Source organism: Callorhinchus milii, unplaced genomic scaffold (assembly GCF_018977255.1).
Source record: "Callorhinchus milii isolate IMCB2004 unplaced genomic scaffold, IMCB_Cmil_1.0 Scaffold2, whole genome shotgun sequence".
Taxonomy (NCBI): Eukaryota; Metazoa; Chordata; class Chondrichthyes; order Chimaeriformes; family Callorhinchidae; genus Callorhinchus; species Callorhinchus milii.
The window spans coordinates 95,305,741-95,320,932 of record NW_024704743.1 but is presented as its reverse complement, the minus strand read 5'-3'; the positions used below and the strand labels follow the sequence as shown (position 1 = coordinate 95,320,932).

The window sequence follows — 15,192 nt, the reverse complement described above, 5'->3', positions numbered from 1 at the left end:
GTTATAAGCAAGAGATTTTGAATTCTTCATGTTTGTTCCCTTTCAAAGGGCGTGAAGTATTGTTGAGAAACAATATTTGGCTTCCTTTCTCTCTCTCCAAACATTGAATCTTAATCATTGCTCTACTGGACTTGTGCAATCCAATCCAAATCAAGGGGGAATTAGATCAAATGGTAGAGCTCTCACATAGAATGCGAGAGGTAGCGGGATCGATGCCGGCATTCTCCAATGGAGCTGATCCATCTCAACTGAAAGGTCCTGGTACTTCTATGTCAATCAAGCTGCCCATTCCTCACAGCTAATTTGGTCCCACAGCATGAGCATGAATGTAAAGAAACATTGAAGCATTTTGCTGGGTTTTGTTTTTCAATAGGTTTGATGGTGAACCAACGCGTTGCAAAGAAACAAACAATCTCCATTCTCTTTTGCCGGTTGTTTCAATTGTTCATGGAAAGAAGCCTTGCTTTTCAGGAGAGAAAATGGTCAGAGACTGAGATTCACGGATGAGTTCTTGTCATATTCAAATGCTTTGGAATATTCAATTCTTGATCCGTTTCAAAGAGAGACTGTTGTTGGTGAGAAACAACATTCGTCTTCCTTTCTCTCCTCCAATGATTGCATCTTAATCATTCCTCTGCTGGACTTGTGCAATATAAACCAAATGAAGGGGAATTAGCTCAAATGGTAGAGCGCTCGCTTAGCATGTGAGAGGTAGCGGGATCGATGCCTGCATTCTCCAATGGAGCTTTTCATCTGGTGTTTGTTTTACATCGCATTGTATTGCTGCCCAAAAACTGAAAGCAAGAAAAGCGAGCCAGGTAGGAGTCGAACCTACAATCTTCTGATTCGTAGTCAGACGCGTTGTCCATTGCGCCACTGGCCCCACCTGATCTCAATTAAAATGTCCTGCTACTTCTACATGAATCAAGCTTCCCATTCTTTACAACTGTCCTGTTGTCACAGCATGAGCGGGCATGTGAATAGCAATGAAAGTTCTTTGTTGCATTTTCTTTCAATAACGTTGATGGAACAGCAATGGGTTGTGAAGAAACAAACAATCCCCATTTTCTTTAGGCTGTTATTTGATTTGGGCTCAATAAGAAAGTCTTTTTTTTCTGGTGAGAAAATGGTTAGAGACTGAGATTCAAGGAAAAGATTTTGTCATATTCCAGTGGAATGGAATATTCAATTCTTGTTGGTGAGACATATGTTGGTGGGAAACAATATCCGGCTTCCTTTATCTCCTCCCTTCGTTGCATCCAAATGGTTCCTCTGTTTGACGTGGGCAATTTTATCCAAATCAAGGGGAATTAGCTCAAATAGGAGAACGCACGCTTTGCAGGTGAGAGGTAGCGGGATTTAAATTTGTTTTTTGATTTAGATAGCATTGTGTTGCTGCCGAAACACTGAAATCAAGAAAACCGAGCCAGGTAGGAGTCAAACTTATAATTTCTGGTTTGTAGTTGGAAGCATTGTCCATTGCGCCACAGGCCCCACCTTATCTCAAATAAAAGTTCCTGGTCCTGGAATAGCTTTGATGATACACCAGTGGGTTGAGAAGAAACAAGCAATCTGTTTTGGCTGCTGTTTCAATTGCACCTGGAAAGAAGCCTCGTTTTTCTGAGGAGAATATGGTAAGCGACTGAGAAGCATGGAAATATTCTTGTCATATGCAAGAGATTTTGAATTCTTAATGTTTGTTCCCTTTCAAAGTGAGTGAGATGTTAGTGAGACAGAGCATTTGGCTTCCTTTCTCTCGTCCAATCATTGCATTTTCATCATTGCTCTGCAGGGCTTATAGAAAATGATCCTCCTCTACGGGGAATACGCTTTGCATACGAGAGGTAGCGGGATCGATGCCCGCATTCTCCAATGGAGCTTTACATTGGGTGTTTGTTTTACATAGCATTGTATTGCTGCTGAAAAACTGAAATCAAGAAAACCGAGCCAGGTAGGAGTCAAACTTATAATTTCTGGTTTGTAGTTGGAAGCATTGTCCATTGCGCCTCAGGCCCCACCTTATCTCAAATAAAAGTTTGTGGTCCTGGAATAGCTGTGATGATACACCAGTGGGTTGAGAAGAAACAAGCAATCTGTTTTGGCTGCTGTTTCAATTGCACCTGGAAAAAAGCCTCGTTTTTCTGAGGAGAATATGGTAAGCGACTGAGAAGCATGGAAATATTCTTGTCATATGCAAGAGATTTTGAATTCTTAATGTTTGTTCCCTTTCAAAGTGAGTGAGATGTTAGTGAGACAGAGCATTTGGCTTCCTTTCTCTCGTCCAATCATTGCATCTTCATCATTGCCCTGCAGGTCTTGGAGAAAATAATCCGCGTCAAGGGGGAATTAGCTCAAATGGTAGAGCGCTCGCTTAGCATGTGAGAGGTAGCGGGATCAATGGCCGCATTTTCCAGTGGAGCTTTTCCATCTCAACTGAAAGGTCCTGGTACTGCTACGTCAATCAAACTGCCTATTCTTCACAGCTATTTTGGTGCCACAGCATGAGCAAAAAGGTGAAGAACCATCGAAGTATTTTGCTGGGTTTTGTTTCTATAGGTTTGATGGTGAACCAACACGTTGCAAAGAAACAAACAATCTCCATTCTCTTTTGCCTATTGTTTCAATTGTTCATGGAAAGAAGCCTTGCTTTTCTGGAGAGAAAATAATCAGAGACTGAGATTCACGGAAGAGTTCTTGTCATATTCAAATGCTTTGGAATATTCAATTCTTGTTCAGTTTCAGTGGGAGACTGTTGTTGGTGAGAAATAACATTCGTCTTCCTTTCTCTCCTCCAATGATTGCATCTTAATCGTTCCTCGAATGAACTTGTGAAACACAAACAAATCAAGGGGAATTAGCTCAAATGGTAGAGCGCTCGCTTAGCATGTGAGAGGTAGCGGGATCGATGCCCGCATTCTCCAATGGAGCTTTTAATCTGCTGTTTTTTCTACATAGCGTTGTATTGCTGCCCAAAAACTGAAAGCAAGAAAAGCGAGCCAGGTAGGAGTCGAACCTACAATCTTCTGATTCGTAGTCAGACGCGTTGTCCATTGCGCCACTGGCCCCATCTGATCTCAATCAAAATGTCCTGGTACTTCTACATGAATCAAGCTTCCCATTCTTTACAACTGTCCTGTTGTCACAGCATAAGCGGGCATGTGAATAGCAATGAAAGTTCTTTGTTGCATTTTCTTTCAATAACGTTGATGGAACAGCAATGGGTTGTGAAGAAACAAACAATCCCCATTTTCTTTAGGCTGTTATTTGATTTGGGCTCAATAAGAAAGTCTTGTCAGAATATGGTTAGAGACTGATTCAAGGAATAGATTGTGTCATTGTATTCCAGTGGAATGGAATACTCAATTCTTGTTGGTGAAACAGATGTTGGTGAGAAACAATATTCGGCTTCCTTTCTCTCTTCCCTTCGTGGTATTCTAATCGTTCCTCTGTTGGAATTGTGCAATTTTATCCAAATCAAGGGGAATTAGCTCAAATGGGAGAGCGCTCGCTTTGCATGTGAGAGGTAGCGGGATCGATGCCCGCATTCTCCAATGGAGCTTTACATTGGGTGTTTGTTTTGCATAGCATTGTATTGCTGCCGAAACACAGAAATCAAGAAAACCGAGCCAGGTAGGTGTCAAACTTATAATTTCTGGTTTCTAGTTAGAAGCATTGTCCATTGCGCCACTGGCCCCACCTTATCTCAAATAAACGTTCCTGGTCCTGGAATAGCTGTGATGAGACACCAGTGGGTTCAGAAGAAACAACTAATCTCTTTTGGCTGCTGCTTCAATTTTACCTGCAAAAAAGCCTTGTTATTCTGAGGAGAAAATGGTAAATGTCTGAGAAGCATGGAAATATTCTTGTCATATGCATGAGATTTTGAATTCTTAATGTTTGTTCCCTTTCAAAGTGAGTGAGATGTTGGTGAGACAGAGCATTTGGCTTACTTTCTCTCATCCAATCATTGCATCTTAATCATTGCTCTGCAGGGCTTATAGAAAATAATCCTCCTCAACGGGGAATACGCTTTGCATGTGAGAGGTAGCGGGATCAATGGCCGCATTTTCCAGTGGAGCATTTCCATCTCAACTGAAAGGTCCTGGTACTTCTACGTCAATCAAGCTGCCTATTCTTCACAGCTAATTTGGTGCCACAGCATGAGCAGGAAGTTGAAGAACCGTCGAAGTATTTTGCTGGGTTTTGTTTCAATAGGTTTGATGGTGAACGAACGCGTTGCAAAGAAACAAACAGTCTCCATTTTCTTTTGCCTATTGTTTCAATTGTTCATGGAAAGAAGCCTTGCTTTTCTGGAGAGAAAATAATCAGAGACTGAGATTCACGGAAGAGTTCTTGTCATATTCAAATGCTTTGGAATATTCAATTCTTGTTCAGTTTCAGTGGGAGACTGTTGTTGGTGAGAAATAACATTCGTCTTCCTTTCTCTCCTCCAATGATTGCATCTTACTCGTTCCTCGAATGAACTTGTGAAACACAAACAAATCAAGGGGAATTAGCTCAAATGGTAGAGCGCTCGCTTAGCATGTGAGAGGTAGCGGGATCGATGCCCGCATTCTCCAATGGAGCTTTTCATCTGGTGTTTGTTTTACATAGCATTGCATTGCTGCCCAATAACTGAAAGCAAGAAAAGCGAGCCAGGTAGGAGTCGAACCTACAATCTTCTGATTCGTAGTCAGACGCGTTGTCCATTGCGCCACTGGCCCCACCTTATCTCAATCAAAATGTCCTGGTACCTCTACATGAATCAAACTTCCCATTCTTTACAACTGTCCTGTTGTCACAGCATGAGCGGGCATGTGAATAGCAATGAAAGTTCTTTGTTGCATTTTCTTTCAATAACGTTGATGGAACAGCAATGGGTTGTGAAGAAACAAACAATCCCCATTTTCTTTAGGCTGTTATTTGATTTGGGCTCAATAAGAAAGTCTTGTCAGAATATGGTTAGAGACTGATTCAAGGAATAGATTGTGTCATTGTATTCCAGTGGAATGGAATACTCAATTCTTGTTGGTGAAACAGATGTTGGTGAGAAACAATATTCGGCTTCCTTTCTCTCTTCCCTTCGTGGTATTCTAATCGTTCCTCTGTTGGAATTGTGCAATTTTATCCAAATCAAGGGGAATTAGCTCAAATGGGAGAGCGCTCGCTTTGCATGTGAGAGGTAGCGGGATCGATGCCCGCATTCTCCAATGGAGCTTTACATTGGGTGTTTGTTTTGCATAGCATTGTATTGCTGCCCAAACACAGAAATCAAGAAAACCGAGCCAGGTAGGAGTCAAACTTATAATTTCTGGTTTCTAGTTAGAAGCATTGTCCATTGCGCCACTGGCCCCACCTTATCTCAAATAAACGTTCCTGGTCCTGGAATAGCTGTGATGAGACACCAGTGGGTTCAGAAGAAACAACTAATCTCTTTTGGTTGCTGCTTCAATTTTACCTGCAAAAAAGCCTTGTTATTCTGAGGAGAAAATGGTAAATGTCTGAGAAGCATGGAAATATTCTTGTCATATGCATGAGATTTTGAATTCTTAATGTTTGTTCCCTTTCAAAGTGAGTGAGATGTTGGTGAGACAGAGCATTTGGCTTACTTTCTCTCATCCAATCATTGCATCTTAATCATTGCTCTGCAGGGCTTATAGAAAATAATCCTCCTCAACGGGGAATACGCTTTGCATGTGAGAGGTAGCGGGATCAATGGCCGCATTTTCCAGTGGAGCATTTCCATCTCAACTGAAAGGTCCTGGTACTTCTACGTCAATCAAGCTGCCTATTCTTCACAGCTAATTTGGTGCCACAGCATGAGCAGGAAGGTGAAGAACCATCAAATTATTTTGCTGGATTTTGTTTCAATAGGTTTGATGGTGAACAAACTTGTTGCAAAGAAACAAACAGTCTCCATTTTCTTTTGCCTATTGTTTCAATTGTTCATGGAAAGAAGCCTTGCTTTTCTGGAGAGAAAATAATCAGAGACTGAGATTCACGGAAGAGTTCTTGTCATATTCAAATGCTTTGGAATATTCAATTCTTGTTCAGTTTCAGTGGGAGACTGTTGTTGGTGAGAAATAACATTCGTCTTCCTTTCTCTCCTCCAATGATTGCATCTTACTCGTTCCTCGAATGAACTTGTGAAACACAAACAAATCAAGGGGAATTAGCTCAAATGGTAGAGCGCTCGCTTAGCATGTGAGAGGTAGCGGGATCGATGCCCGCATTCTCCAATGGAGCTTTTCATCTGGTGTTTGTTTTACATAGCATTGCATTGCTGCCCAATAACTGAAAGCAAGAAAAGCGAGCCAGGTAGGAGTCGAACCTACAATCTTCTGATTCGTAGTCAGACGCGTTGTCCATTGCGCCACTGGCCCCACCTTATCTCAATCAAAATGTCCTGGTACCTCTACATGAATCAAACTTCCCATTCTTTACAACTGTCCTGTTGTCACAGCATGAGCGGGCATGTGAATAGCAATGAAAGTTCTTTGTTGCATTTTCTTTCAATAACGTTGATGGAACAGCAATGGGTTGTGAGGAAGCAAACAATCCCCATTTTCATTAGGCTGTTATTTGATTTGGGCTCAATAAGAAAGTCTTTTTTTTCTGGTGAGAGTATGGTTAGAGACTGAGATTCAAGGAAAAGATTTTGTCATATTCCAGTGGAATGGAATACTCAATTCTTGTTGGTGAAACAGATGTTGGTGAGAAACAATATTCGGCTTCCTTTCTCTCTTCCCTTCATTGCATTCTAATCGTTCCTCTGTTGGAATTGTGCAATTTTATCCAAATCAAGGGGAATTAGTTCAAATGGGAGAGCGCTCGCTTTGCATGTGAGAGGTAGCGGGATCGATGCCCGCATTCTCCAACGGAGCTTTACATTGGGTGTTTGTTTTACATAGCATTGTATTGCTGCCGAAAAACTGAAATCAAGAAAACCGAGCCAGGTAGGAGTCAAACTTATAATTTCTGGTTTGTAGTTGGAAGCATTGTCCATTGCGCCACAGGCCCCACCTTATCTCAAATAATAAAAGTTCCTGGTCCTGGAATAGCTTTGATGATACACCAGTGGGTTGAGAAGAAACAAGCAATCTGTTTTGGCTGCTGCTTCAATTGTACCTGGAAAGAAGCCTCGTTTTTCTGAGGAGAATATGGTAAGAGACTGAGAAGCATGGAAATATTCTTGTCATATGCAAGAGATTTTGAATTAATAATGTTTGTTCCCTTTCAAAGTGAGTGAGATGTTAGTGAGACAGAGCATTTGGCTTCCTTTCTCTCGTCCAATCATTGCATCTTCATCATTGCTCTGCAGGTCTTGGAGAAAATAATCCGCGTCAAGGGGGAATTAGCTCAAATGGTAGAGCGCTCGCTTAGCATGTGAGAGGTAGCGGGATCGATGCCCGCATTCTCCAATGGAGCTTTTAATCTGCTCTTTTTTCTACATAGCGTTGTATTGCTGCCCAAAAACTGAAAGCAAGAAAAGCGAGCCAGGTAGGAGTCGAACCTACAATCTTCTGATTCGTAGTCAGACGCGTTGTCCATTGCGCCACTGGCCCCATCTGATCTCAATCAAAATGTCCTGGTACTTCTACATGAATCAAGCTTCCCATTCTTTACAACTGTCCTGTTGTCACAGCATAAGCGGGCATGTGAATAGCAATGAAAGTTCTTTGTTGCATTTTCTTTCAATAACGTTGATGGAACAGCAATGGGTTGTGAAGAAACAAACAATCCCCATTTTCTTTAGGCTGTTATTTGATTTGGGCTCAATAAGAAAGTCTTGTCAGAATATGGTTAGAGACTGATTCAAGGAATAGATTGTGTCATTGTATTCCAGTGGAATGGAATACTCAATTCTTGTTGGTGAAACAGATGTTGGTGAGAAACAATATTCGGCTTCCTTTCTCTCTTCCCTTCGTGGTATTCTAATCGTTCCTCTGTTGGAATTGTGCAATTTTATCCAAATCAAGGGGAATTAGCTCAAATGGGAGAGCGCTCGCTTTGCATGTGAGAGGTAGCGGGATCGATGCCCGCATTCTCCAATGGAGCTTTACATTGGGTGTTTGTTTTGCATAGCATTGTATTGCTGCCCAAACACAGAAATCAAGAAAACCGAGCCAGGTAGGAGTCAAACTTATAATTTCTGGTTTCTAGTTAGAAGCATTGTCCATTGCGCCACTGGCCCCACCTTATCTCAAATAAACGTTCCTGGTCCTGGAATAGCTGTGATGAGACACCAGTGGGTTCAGAAGAAACAACTAATCTCTTTTGGTTGCTGCTTCAATTTTACCTGCAAAAAAGCCTTGTTATTCTGAGGAGAAAATGGTAAATGTCTGAGAAGCATGGAAATATTCTTGTCATATGCATGAGATTTTGAATTCTTAATGTTTGTTCCCTTTCAAAGTGAGTGAGATGTTGGTGAGACAGAGCATTTGGCTTACTTTCTCTCATCCAATCATTGCATCTTAATCATTGCTCTGCAGGGCTTATAGAAAATAATCCTCCTCAACGGGGAATACGCTTTGCATGTGAGAGGTAGCGGGATCAATGGCCGCATTTTCCAGTGGAGCATTTCCATCTCAACTGAAAGGTCCTGGTACTTCTACGTCAATCAAGCTGCCTATTCTTCACAGCTAATTTGGTGCCACAGCATGAGCAGGAAGGTGAAGAACCATCAAATTATTTTGCTGGGTTTTGTTTCAATAGGTTTGATGGTGAACAAACTTGTTGCAAAGAAACAAACAGTCTCCATTTTCTTTTGCCTATTGTTTCAATTGTTCATGGAAAGAAGCCTTGCTTTTCTGGAGAGAAAATAATCAGAGACTGAGATTCACGGAAGAGTTCTTGTCATATTCAAATGCTTTGGAATATTCAATTCTTGTTCAGTTTCAGTGGGAGACTGTTGTTGGTGAGAAATAACATTCGTCTTCCTTTCTCTCCTCCAATGATTGCATCTTAATCGTTCCTCGAATGAACTTGTGAAACACAAACAAATCAAGGGGAATTAGCTCAAATGGTAGAGCGCTCGCTTAGCATGTGAGAGGTAGCGGGATCGATGCCCGCATTCTCCAATGGAGCTTTTCATCTGGTGTTTGTTTTACATAGCATTGTATTGCTGCTGAAAAACTGAAAAGAAGAAAACTGAGCCAGGTAGGCCTCAAACTTATAATTTCTGGTTTGTAGTCGGAAGCATTGTCCATTGCGCCACAGGCCCCACCTTATCTCAAATAATAAAAGTTCCTGGTCCTGGAATAGCTTTGATGATACACCAGTGGGTTGAGAAGAAACAAGCAATCTGTTTTGGCTGCTGCTTCAATTGTACCTGGAAAGAAGCCTCGTTTTTCTGAGGAGAATATGGTAAGAGACTGAGAAGCATGGAAATATTCTTGTCATATGCATGAGATTTTGAATTATTAATGTTTGTTCCCTTTCAAAGTGAGTGAGATGTTGGTGAGACAGAGCATTTGGCTTCCTTTCTCTCATCCAATCATTGCATCTTAATCATTGCTCTGCAGGTCTTGGAGAAAATAATCCGCATCAAGGGGGAATTAGCTCAAATGGTAGAGCGCTCGCTTAGCATGTGAGAGGTAGCGGGATCGATGCCCGCATTCTCCAATGGAGCTTTTAATCTGCTCTTATTTCTACATAGCGTTGTATTGCTGCCCAAAAACTGAAAGCAAGAAAAGCGAGCCAGGTAGGAGTCGAACCTACAATCTTCTGATTCGTAGTCAGACGCGTTGTCCATTGCGCCACTGGCCCCATCTGATCTCAATCAAAATGTCCTGGTACTTCTACATGAATCAAGCTTCCCATTCTTTACAACTGTCCTGTTGTCACAGCATAAGCGGGCATGTGAATAGCAATGAAAGTTCTTTGTTGCATTTTCTTTCAATAACGTTGATGGAACAGCAATGGGTTGTGAAGAAACAAACAATCCCCATTTTCTTTAGGCTGTTATTTGATTTGGGCTCAATAAGAAAGTCTTGTCAGAGTATGGTTAGAGACTGATTCAAGGAATAGATTGTGTCATTGTATTCCAGTGGAATGGAATACTCAATTCTTGTTGGTGAAACAGATGTTGGTGAGAAACAATATTCGGCTTCCTTTCTCTCTTCCCTTCGTGGTATTCTAATCGTTCCTCTGTTGGAATTGTGCAATTTTATCCAAATCAAGGGGAATTAGCTCAAATGGGAGAGCGCTCGCTTTGCATGTGAGAGGTAGCGGGATCGATGCCCGCATTCTCCAATGGAGCTTTACATTGGGTGTTTGTTTTGCATAGCATTGTATTGCTGCCCAAACACAGAAATCAAGAAAACCGAGCCAGGTAGGAGTCAAACTTATAATTTCTGGTTTCTAGTTAGAAGCATTGTCCATTGCGCCACTGGCCCCACCTTATCTCAAATAAACGTTCCTGGTCCTGGAATAGCTGTGATGAGACACCAGTGGGTTCAGAAGAAACAACTAATCTCTTTTGGTTGCTGCTTCAATTTTACCTGCAAAAAAGCCTTGTTATTCTGAGGAGAAAATGGTAAATGTCTGAGAAGCATGGAAATATTCTTGTCATATGCATGAGATTTTGAATTCTTAATGTTTGTTCCCTTTCAAAGTGAGTGAGATGTTGGTGAGACAGAGCATTTGGCTTACTTTCTCTCATCCAATCATTGCATCTTAATCATTGCTCTGCAGGGCTTATAGAAAATAATCCTCCTCAACGGGGAATACGCTTTGCATGTGAGAGGTAGCGGGATCAATGGCCGCATTTTCCAGTGGAGCATTTCCATCTCAACTGAAAGGTCCTGGTACTTCTACGTCAATCAAGCTGCCTATTCTTCACAGCTAATTTGGTGCCACAGCATGAGCAGGAAGGTGAAGAACCATCAAATTATTTTGCTGGATTTTGTTTCAATAGGTTTGATGGTGAACAAACTTGTTGCAAAGAAACAAACAGTCTCCATTTTCTTTTGCCTATTGTTTCAATTGTTCATGGAAAGAAGCCTTGCTTTTCTGGAGAGAAAATAATCAGAGACTGAGATTCACGGAAGAGTTCTTGTCATATTGAAATGCTTTGGAATATTCAATTCTTGTTCAGTTTCAGTGGGAGACTGTTGTTGGTGAGAAATAACATTCGTCTTCCTTTCTCTCCTCCAATGATTGCATCTTACTCGTTCCTCGAATGAACTTGTGAAACACAAACAAATCAAGGGGAATTAGCTCAAATGGTAGAGCGCTCGCTTAGCATGTGAGAGGTAGCGGGATCGATGCCCGCATTCTCCAATGGAGCTTTTCATCTGGTGTTTGTTTTACATAGCATTGCATTGCTGCCCAATAACTGAAAGCAAGAAAAGCGAGCCAGGTAGGAGTCGAACCTACAATCTTCTGATTCGTAGTCAGACGCGTTGTCCATTGCGCCACTGGCCCCACCTTATCTCAATCAAAATGTCCTGGTACCTCTACATGAATCAAACTTCCCATTCTTTACAACTGTCCTGTTGTCACAGCATGAGCGGGCATGTGAATAGCAATGAAAGTTCTTTGTTGCATTTTCTTTCAATAACGTTGATGGAACAGCAATGGGTTGTGAGGAAGCAAACAATCCCCATTTTCATTAGGCTGTTATTTGATTTGGGCTCAATAAGAAAGTCTTTTTTTTCTGGTGAGAGTATGGTTAGAGACTGAGATTCAAGGAAAAGATTTTGTCATATTCCAGTGGAATGGAATACTCAATTCTTGTTGGTGAAACAGATGTTGGTGAGAAACAATATTCGGCTTCCTTTCTCTCTTCCCTTCATTGCATTCTAATCGTTCCTCTGTTGGAATTGTGCAATTTTATCCAAATCAAGGGGAATTAGTTCAAATGGGAGAGCGCTCGCTTTGCATGTGAGAGGTAGCGGGATCGATGCCCGCATTCTCCAACGGAGCTTTACATTGGGTGTTTGTTTTACATAGCATTGTATTGCTGCCGAAAAACTGAAATCAAGAAAACCGAGCCAGGTAGGAGTCAAACTTATAATTTCTGGTTTGTAGTTGGAAGCATTGTCCATTGCGCCACAGGCCCCACCTTATCTCAAATAATAAAAGTTCCTGGTCCTGGAATAGCTTTGATGATACACCAGTGGGTTGAGAAGAAACAAGCAATCTGTTTTGGCTGCTGCTTCAATTGTACCTGGAAAGAAGCCTCGTTTTTCTGAGGAGAATATGGTAAGAGACTGAGAAGCATGGAAATATTCTTGTCATATGCAAGAGATTTTGAATTAATAATGTTTGTTCCCTTTCAAAGTGAGTGAGATGTTAGTGAGACAGAGCATTTGGCTTCCTTTCTCTCGTCCAATCATTGCATCTTCATCATTGCTCTGCAGGTCTTGGAGAAAATAATCCGCGTCAAGGGGGAATTAGCTCAAATGGTAGAGCGCTCGCTTAGCATGTGAGAGGTAGCGGGATCGATGCCCGCATTCTCCAATGGAGCTTTTAATCTGCTCTTTTTTCTACATAGCGTTGTATTGCTGCCCAAAAACTGAAAGCAAGAAAAGCGAGCCAGGTAGGAGTCGAACCTACAATCTTCTGATTCGTAGTCAGACGCGTTGTCCATTGCGCCACTGGCCCCATCTGATCTCAATCAAAATGTCCTGGTACTTCTACATGAATCAAGCTTCCCATTCTTTACAACTGTCCTGTTGTCACAGCATAAGCGGGCATGTGAATAGCAATGAAAGTTCTTTGTTGCATTTTCTTTCAATAACGTTGATGGAACAGCAATGGGTTGTGAAGAAACAAACAATCCCCATTTTCTTTAGGCTGTTATTTGATTTGGGCTCAATAAGAAAGTCTTGTCAGAATATGGTTAGAGACTGATTCAAGGAATAGATTGTGTCATTGTATTCCAGTGGAATGGAATACTCAATTCTTGTTGGTGAAACAGATGTTGGTGAGAAACAATATTCGGCTTCCTTTCTCTCTTCCCTTCGTGGTATTCTAATCGTTCCTCTGTTGGAATTGTGCAATTTTATCCAAATCAAGGGGAATTAGCTCAAATGGGAGAGCGCTCGCTTTGCATGTGAGAGGTAGCGGGATCGATGCCCGCATTCTCCAATGGAGCTTTACATTGGGTGTTTGTTTTGCATAGCATTGTATTGCTGCCCAAACACAGAAATCAAGAAAACCGAGCCAGGTAGGAGTCAAACTTATAATTTCTGGTTTCTAGTTAGAAGCATTGTCCATTGCGCCACTGGCCCCACCTTATCTCAAATAAACGTTCCTGGTCCTGGAATAGCTGTGATGAGACACCAGTGGGTTCAGAAGAAACAACTAATCTCTTTTGGTTGCTGCTTCAATTTTACCTGCAAAAAAGCCTTGTTATTCTGAGGAGAAAATGGTAAATGTCTGAGAAGCATGGAAATATTCTTGTCATATGCATGAGATTTTGAATTCTTAATGTTTGTTCCCTTTCAAAGTGAGTGAGATGTTGGTGAGACAGAGCATTTGGCTTACTTTCTCTCATCCAATCATTGCATCTTAATCATTGCTCTGCAGGGCTTATAGAAAATAATCCTCCTCAACGGGGAATACGCTTTGCATGTGAGAGGTAGCGGGATCAATGGCCGCATTTTCCAGTGGAGCATTTCCATCTCAACTGAAAGGTCCTGGTACTTCTACGTCAATCAAGCTGCCTATTCTTCACAGCTAATTTGGTGCCACAGCATGAGCAGGAAGGTGAAGAACCATCAAATTATTTTGCTGGATTTTGTTTCAATAGGTTTGATGGTGAACAAACTTGTTGCAAAGAAACAAACAGTCTCCATTTTCTTTTGCCTATTGTTTCAATTGTTCATGGAAAGAAGCCTTGCTTTTCTGGAGAGAAAATAATCAGAGACTGAGATTCACGGAAGAGTTCTTGTCATATTCAAATGCTTTGGAATATTCAATTCTTGTTCAGTTTCAGTGGGAGACTGTTGTTGGTGAGAAATAACATTCGTCTTCCTTTCTCTCCTCCAATGATTGCATCTTACTCGTTCCTCGAATGAACTTGTGAAACACAAACAAATCAAGGGGAATTAGCTCAAATGGTAGAGCGCTCGCTTAGCATGTGAGAGGTAGCGGGATCGATGCCCGCATTCTCCAATGGAGCTTTTCATCTGGTGTTTGTTTTACATAGCATTGCATTGCTGCCCAATAACTGAAAGCAAGAAAAGCGAGCCAGGTAGGAGTCGAACCTACAATCTTCTGATTCGTAGTCAGACGCGTTGTCCATTGCGCCACTGGCCCCACCTTATCTCAATCAAAATGTCCTGGTACCTCTACATGAATCAAACTTCCCATTCTTTACAACTGTCCTGTTGTCACAGCATGAGCGGGCATGTGAATAGCAATGAAAGTTCTTTGTTGCATTTTCTTTCAATAACGTTGATGGAACAGCAATGGGTTGTGAGGAAGCAAACAATCCCCATTTTCATTAGGCTGTTATTTGATTTGGGCTCAATAAGAAAGTCTTTTTTTTCTGGTGAGAGTATGGTTAGAGACTGAGATTCAAGGAAAAGATTTTGTCATATTCCAGTGGAATGGAATACTCAATTCTTGTTGGTGAAACAGATGTTGGTGAGAAACAATATTCGGCTTCCTTTCTCTCTTCCCTTCATTGCATTCTAATCGTTCCTCTGTTGGAATTGTGCAATTTTATCCAAATCAAGGGGAATTAGTCAAATGGGAGAGCGCTCGCTTTGCATGTGAGAGGTAGCGGGATCGATGCCCGCATTCTCCAACGGAGCTTTACATTGGGTGTTTGTTTTACATAGCATTGTATTGCTGCCGAAAAACTGAAATCAAGAAAACCGAGCCAGGTAGGAGTCAAACTTATAATTTCTGGTTTGTAGTTGGAAGCATTGTCCATTGCGCCACAGGCCCCACCTTATCTCAAATAATAAAAGTTCCTGGTCCTGGAATAGCTTTGATGATACACCAGTGGGTTGAGAAGAAACAAGCAATCTGTTTTGGCTGCTGCTTCAATTGTACCTGGAAAGAAGCCTCGTTTTTCTGAGGAGAATATGGTAAGAGACTGAGAAGCATGGAAATATTCTTGTCATATGCAAGAGATTTTGAATTAATAATGTTTGTTCCCTTTCAAAGTGAGTGAGATGTTAGTGAGACAGAGCATTTGGCTTCCTTTCTCTCGTCCAATCATTGCATCTTCAT

At 41.5% G+C, this 15,192-nt stretch overlaps 9 non-coding genes across 9 annotated transcripts; all 9 read right to left on the bottom strand.

Moving 5' to 3' along the window:
- Positions 1–810: 810 nt before the first annotated feature.
- Positions 811–883, bottom strand: trnar-acg. Its single transcript has one exon. It is a non-coding gene; the product is annotated as a tRNA-Arg (tRNA).
- A 2,109-nt stretch (positions 884–2,992) lies between these two features.
- On the bottom strand, positions 2,993–3,065 carry trnar-acg. Its single transcript has one exon. It is a non-coding gene; the product is annotated as a tRNA-Arg (tRNA).
- Positions 3,066–4,651: 1,586 nt separating this feature from the next.
- On the bottom strand, positions 4,652–4,724 carry trnar-acg. The gene has a single exon. It is a non-coding gene; the product is annotated as a tRNA-Arg (tRNA).
- A 1,586-nt stretch (positions 4,725–6,310) lies between these two features.
- On the bottom strand, positions 6,311–6,383 carry trnar-acg. The gene has a single exon. It is a non-coding gene; the product is annotated as a tRNA-Arg (tRNA).
- A 1,109-nt stretch (positions 6,384–7,492) lies between these two features.
- On the bottom strand, positions 7,493–7,565 carry trnar-acg. The gene has a single exon. It is a non-coding gene; the product is annotated as a tRNA-Arg (tRNA).
- Positions 7,566–9,695: 2,130 nt separating this feature from the next.
- On the bottom strand, positions 9,696–9,768 carry trnar-acg. The gene has a single exon. It is a non-coding gene; the product is annotated as a tRNA-Arg (tRNA).
- A 1,586-nt stretch (positions 9,769–11,354) lies between these two features.
- trnar-acg lies at positions 11,355–11,427 on the bottom strand. Its single transcript has one exon. It is a non-coding gene; the product is annotated as a tRNA-Arg (tRNA).
- Positions 11,428–12,536: 1,109 nt separating this feature from the next.
- trnar-acg lies at positions 12,537–12,609 on the bottom strand. The gene has a single exon. It is a non-coding gene; the product is annotated as a tRNA-Arg (tRNA).
- Positions 12,610–14,195: 1,586 nt separating this feature from the next.
- On the bottom strand, positions 14,196–14,268 carry trnar-acg. Its single transcript has one exon. It is a non-coding gene; the product is annotated as a tRNA-Arg (tRNA).
- Positions 14,269–15,192: the final 924 nt, after the last annotated feature.